Consider the following 7,172-nt stretch of genomic DNA (forward strand, 5'->3'; position numbering starts at 1 on the left):
GCTGTGGGGGTGCTTTGCTGCAGGAGGGACTGGTGCACTTCACAAAATAGATGGCATCATGAGGAAGGAAAATTATGAGGATATATTGAAGCAACATCTCAAGACATCAGTCAGGAAGTTAAAGCTTGGTCGCAAATGGGTCTTCCAAATGGACCCCAAGCATACTTCCAAAGTTGTGGCAAAATGGCTTAAGGACAACAAAGTCAAGGTATTGGAGTGGCCATCACAAAGCCCTGACCTCAATCTTGTAGAACATTTGTGGGCAGAACTGAAAAAGCGTGTGCGAGCAAGGAGGCCTACAAACCTGACTCAGTTTCACCAGCTCTGTCAGGAGGAATGGACCAAAATTCACCCAACTTATTGTGGGAAGCTTGTGGAAGGCTACCCGAAACGTTTGACCCAAGTTAAACAATTTAAAGGCAATGCTACCAAATACTAATTGAGTGTATGTAAACTTCTGACCCACTGGGAATGTGATTAAAGAAATAAAAGCTGAAATAAATAATTCTCTCTACTATTATTCTGACATTTCACATTCTTAAAATAAAGTGGTGATCCTAACTGACCTAAGACAGGGAATGTTTACTAGAAATAAATGTCAGGAATTGTGAAAAACTGAGTTTAAATATATTTGGCTAAGGTGTATGTAAACTTCCGACTTCAACTGTACATACTTATGTAAATGTGATATTTAAGTTATTTTTGTTTTATACATTTGCACAAATTTCTATAAACCTGTTTTTGCTTTGTCATTATGGGGTATTGTGTGTAGATTGATGAGGGAAAAAAAACATTTAATCAATTTTAGAATAAGGCTGTAACGTAACAAAATATGGAAAAAGTCAAGGGGTCTGAATACTTTCCGAATGCACTGTAGGACAAGTATAATTTTCATTAGACTGTAATAACCTCATAAAACTAGGCTACATCAACGAAATAGTGTGGTGCCTGAGATAACTTTAAGTTGATTAAATAGCAACAAATACAACAATAAACTGTTAGATTCATGTGTATATTTCTCCGTTTACAGTGGTATAATCATGTAAGATTTTTTTCGCTGCATTATATGCTTTTAAATAGCACTTCCGGTTTGAACGGGAATATCCACGATGCCCGGTAACTTCTTGCAATTTTCTCGTAAAGGAAAATTGGTAGATTTTCGCTACAACAAATATTAAAACCTAATTGCAAGCTCTTTCCCAAAAAAGCAGTATTCAAATATCAAGGCGAGAAAAAATAATTTAAAGGAAAAAATAAATATAGATAAAAAACAGACAAGAAATACGGGGGAAAACATGAGAATGCAAGCTATTTACAGGTCAGTGCCAGTACCATGATTACAATGTGCAGGGGTGCTGGAGTAATTGAGGTAGATACACTACATGACCAAAAGTATGTGGACACCTGCTCGTCGAACATCCCATTCCAATATCATGGGCATTAATATAGAGTTGGTCCCCATTTTCTGCTATAACAGCCTCCACTCTTCTGGGAAGGCTTTCCACTAGATATTGGAACATTGCTGCGGGGACTTGCTTCCATTCAGCCATAAGAGCATTGGTGAGGTCGGGCACTGATATTGGGCGATTAGGCCTGGCTCGCAGTTGGCGTTCCAATTCATCCCAAAGGTGTTCGATGGGTTCGAGGTCAGGGCTCTGTGTAGGCCAGTTCTTCCACACCGATCTCGACAAACCATTTCTGTATGGACCTCGCTTTGTCCACGGGGGCACTGTCATGCTGAAAAAGGAAAGGGCCTTCCCCAAACAGTTGCCACAAAGTTGGAAGCAGAGAATCGTCTAAAATGTCATTGTATGCTGTAGTGTTAAGATTTCCCTTCACTGGAAATAAGGGGCCTTGCCCGAACCATGAAAAACAGCACCAGACCATTAGTCCTCCACCAAACTTTACAGTTGGCACTATGCATTCGGGCAGGTAGCGTTCTCCTGGCATCCGCCAAACCAGATTTGTCCGTCGGACTGCCAGATGGTGAAGCGTGATTCATTACTCCAGAGAACGCGTTTCCACTGCTCCAGAGTCCAATGGCGGCGAGCTTTACCCCTCTCCAGCTGGCGCATGGTGATCTTAGGCTTGTGTGCAGCTGCTCGGCCATGAAAACCCATTTCATGAAGCTCTTGACAAACAGTTATTGTGCTGAAGTTGCTTCCACAGGCAGTTTGGACCTCGGTAGTGAGTGTTGCAACTGAGGACAGACGATTGTTACGCGCTACGCGCTTCAGCACTCGGTGGTCCAATTCTTGGAGCTTGTGCGGCCTACCACTTCACGGCTGAGCCGTTTTTGCTCCTAGACATTTCCACTTCACATTAACAGCACTTATTTTGACGAACTGACTTGTTGGAAAGGTGGCATCCTATGACGGTGCTACGTTGAAAGTCACTGAGCTCTTTAGTAAGACCATTCTACTGCCAACGTTTGTCTATGGAGATTGCATGGCTGCGTGCTCGATTTTATATACCTGTGAGCAACGGCTGAAATAGCCGAATCCAATACATTTGAAGGGGACTCCACATACTTTTGTATATATAGTGTATGTACATGTAAACAGGGGTAAAAGGTGACTGGTAGCAGGATAAATACTAATGGTAATACAGTTTTGTACAATCACTTTGGCACAAATTTCAGAACCTTGACGTCATTTTTCAAAACTCTAGACACAAAACTCACAACCAATTATCAAAATGCAAATTTTTCTAAACTCTTAACACTTTTTTCAATTGCTTGGATACAATACACATCAAACTTAACATCAAAGTACTACTATTTCAAAAGGCAATTCACACATTACATTTCAGATGAGTGTCTATTCATTTCATTACAATTATCCAACTATCAATTGATACAACTGCTCAAAATGATAAGTAACTGTTGCATTACTCTTAATGCATAGTTGTATGGAAACAGACAAACAATATGTTTAGAACATGAAAGTTTCAAGATAACGAGATTCATTGTCACCAATTAGCGTGGAGCATAAACCAATTAGACTACATTATCTATGGATGTAATATTTCATCATCATTCTTTATCAGACACTGTTTCTATGGTCCCATGTACCACCTTTTCAGACTATTTACAGTATTGACAGTACTGCACTGTATGGATGCAGGCCCTTGTAATTGCTTGTCCAATTCTGCCAACTCGTTACTGATGATTGAGTTCACATTGTGGAACAAGTATATAAAGAATTGATTGGGATCCACTTGCAACATCATAGCGATACGTACTGTAACATGGAGCCGGCAGGTGATCCAGGTCACAATAGAGGTCAAGCAGTGGTGGGAGGAAGACGAGGAAGACGTGTTGGTCAAAGGAATGGCAGGGGACAAGCACCCCTTCTGAGAGGTGGTCGTGGGCCTCGTTTGAGAGGTGTGGGGGGACGTGGTAGAGGACAAGGCCACGGACCAAGACAGCGGCAGCAACAGCAAAGCGTGTCCAATGAAATCCGAGCAATAGTTGTAGACCATGTCATAAATCATGGCATGACAATGACTGAGGCGGCTACAATGATACAACCAAACCTCAGAAGGTCAACCGTGGCCTCAATCAGAACTTTCCGCAATGAGAACTGGTAAGTCGTCAGCATGCACTAAACATTATGCTACTCTCAATTGTCAAATGACTGCATACCAATGTGTATCACAGAGTAGGTGATGTGACCAAGTGTCTTCTTTTTTTTTTTTTTCTTTTTTTTTTTTTGGGGGGGGGGGATGGATCAGCTTAATATTGCAGATAGATTGTATCTTCTATTAATGTAATTGTCTGCATCACTTCCAATCCCCCATGTTTTTTTTTATTTTTTATATATATATTCCCCTTTATTACTTTTCAACCCCACCATCCTTTCCCTACTTGGAGTAAATTAGTGAACAACAACGCCCAGGCCTCTACTTCCGGTCTATACTTACTATCTACACCTTATGGACAGAGTTAATTTTACAATAATTCTATATATATATATATATATATATATATATTTATTTTTTTGCTCCTGAACTTCTTCTACTCTCAACCTCTCCGATCATTTTCATGATATCCATCCGGTTTGCTTCTAAATGCCATATCTTTCTAACTGTGCTCTTTCCCAAAAGCTCCCAACATACAACCTATATACTTATTATGGACACAGTATGCTTACATTATTAGCTATCTTTGTTATTATTTGTTGTTATTTGTTATTAGTCCCATCCTTCAACTCTATTCAATACCTCCCATCTATCTCTTAACACCATCCATATAGGATATCTATTTGCCATATATATTTCAACCGTACTGTGATGTTTTACAAAAGTTCTGAACCTTTCTATTCTCATTGCTTCTACAGATTGTGAATTAAAAATAAACATTTTTGCTAAAAGTATTATTATATTATTGATTGATTGACTATGACTTTTCAGATCACCCAGTAATGCTATCTGCAAGGTTAGTTCCAGGTAAATATTGCAATCCTTTAGCCATTCCTGGACCTGTGTCCAAAAACAAGCTACAAATGGACAGAACCAAAACAAATGATCTAATGATTCTATCTCTTCACAGCAAAATCTGCAGAGCTGGGAAGATTGTATCCCCCATATAAATAACATTCTATTGGTAGCAAGAATTTTATATAATAATTTAAATTGAAAGATTCTAATTTTTGAATCCGGTGTCGTTTTGCGTGTCAGTTCATAAACACTATGCCATGGGATCGGTACGTCAAAGATCTCTTCCCAACTATTTTGCAATCTATATGGGACGGCTGTCAATCCTTTGGTCCTTAAGTGAAACTGATATACTTTTTTATTTATCACAGTTTTCCTTAACCAATTATGTTATTTAATGCAAGGCCGACAGACAAGTTCCTTACTTTCTCCCCCTTCAACTTTCCTCTTCCACTTTTGCGGTAAGGCTGCAATTATTTGGTTGTAATTTTGGGTAGAGCAGACATTTCCATATGTTTTTGTTAGCTGCATGTGCGACATAACTCCACCAGTCCTACAGATGATATCATTTACGAAGATTATACCTTTTTTAAACATTCTGTCAAAAAATAAAGGTTTTTTGTCAATTAGTATATTTGAATTTAACCACAATATTTGTTGCATTATTTGTTCTGTCGTTTCTGGAGGATTAAATTGAAATTGCAACCAACTTTCTATGGCTTGTTTTAGAAATAGTGACATTTGGGAGATTATTTCCTTTTCAAATAACTGAAAGTGAGAGGTTGTAATCTGAATAAAGGGAAAAAGGCCTTTCTTGAACAGTGGGTGAGACAATCTTACTAATTTGCTTGAGAACCAGTTCGGATTTAAGTATAACTTTTGGATGACTGAAGATTTTAGTGATAGGTCTAATGCTTTAATATTTAATAATTTCTGTCCTCCGAATTCATATTAATTATATAAATATGCTCTTTTAATTTTGTCTGGCTTGCCGTTCCAAATAAAATTGAATATTTTTTTCTCATATAATTTAAAAAACTGTTTGCTAGGCGTAGGCAAGACCATAAGCAAATAGGTAAACTGGGATAATACTAAAGAGTTAATCAGGGTGATTTTTCCACAAATTGACAGGTATTTTCCTTTCCATGGTAGTAAGATCTTATCTATTTTTGCTAACTTTCTATTAAAATGTATTGAAGTGAGATCATTTATTTCCTTTGGGATATGTATTCCGAGTATATCCACATCACCATCAGACCATTTTATTGGTAAACTACATGGTAATGTAATAATTGTATTTTTTAGTGATCCAATACGTAATATAGTACATTTGTCATCATTTGGTTTTAATCCAGAGAGGTTAGAAAATGTATCTAGATCCTCTATGAGGCTGTGGAGGGATTCTAGTTGTGGATCTAAAAGAAAACATGAATCATCTGCGTACAATGACACCTTTGTTTTTAAGCCCTGTATTTCTAATCCTCTGATATTATTATTGGATCTGATTTTAATAGCTAACATCTCGATGGCCACAATAAATAGATATGCCGATAGTGGACAACCTTGTTTCACTCCTCTTGACAGTTTAAAACTTTCTGAGAAATAGCCATTATTTACTATTTTACACCTAGGGTTACTATACATGATTTTGACCCATTTTATAAGAGATTCTCCAAATTTGAAATGCTCCAGGCATTTATATATAAATTCCAGTCGAACTTTATCAAATGCCTTTTCGAAGTCTGCTATGAATAGCAGGCCTGGTTTCCCATATTTTCCATAGTGTTCTATTGTTTCCAATACTTGCCTTATATTATCTCCAATGTATCTTCCATGTAAAAAACCTGTCTGATTAGAATGAATAATATCCGACAATACCTTTTTAATTCTATGCGCTATACATTTTGCTAGGATTTTTGCATCACAACACTGAAGTGTAAGGGGCCTCCAATTTTGTAAATGGACTGGATCTTTATATTTTCCACTTGTATCCTGTTTCAGTAATAATGAGATCAGACCTTCTTCTTGAGTGTCAGATAATCTACCATTTACATAGGAGTGGTTAAAACATGCTAATAACGGTCCTCTTAGTATATCAAAAAAGGTTTGGTATACCTCGATTGGTATGCCATCCAACCCTGCAGTTTTCCCGGACTTAAAGTCTTTAATTGCATCCAGAAGTTCCTCCTCTGTAATTTCACCTTCACATGAGTCTTTCTGTGTGGCTGTTAATTTGACATTATCAATAGAAAAAAAATCTCTACAATTAGCTTCAGTTAGAGGAGATGGAGGCGACCAAGTGTCTTCTTACTGTAATGTTCCATGTAGAATTGGGAGGCAGAGGCAAAATTCTGACTGACCAACAAGAGCAGGCTGTGGTCAATTTGGATAGGGCTAGAAATTATATTCACCTTACAGAAATTTGCCAGCATATCTTGGACAATGAAGACATGTTTAACAATGTGGAATCCATAAGTTTGCCGACTATTGCACGCATGCTGAAAAGGCACCAGATGTCTTTAAAACAACTATACCGTGTGCCTTTTGAAAGAAATGCAGACAGAATGAAGCAAATGAGGACTGAGTATGTTCAGGTATGTTCAGTTTCAAGATGGCTGTTGTAATAAAATTCCCTAATAATTCTACATTGTACAGTAATCAGTAAATCTCTTTCCAAAATGTATTTTTAGAGGGTGATGGAGCTGGATGCTGATGACAACCATCACAAATTCATA

This window comes from Coregonus lavaretus, assembly GCF_964263955.1.
Source record: "Coregonus lavaretus genome assembly, chromosome: 27".
NCBI classification, from domain to species: domain Eukaryota; kingdom Metazoa; phylum Chordata; class Actinopteri; order Salmoniformes; family Salmonidae; genus Coregonus; species Coregonus lavaretus.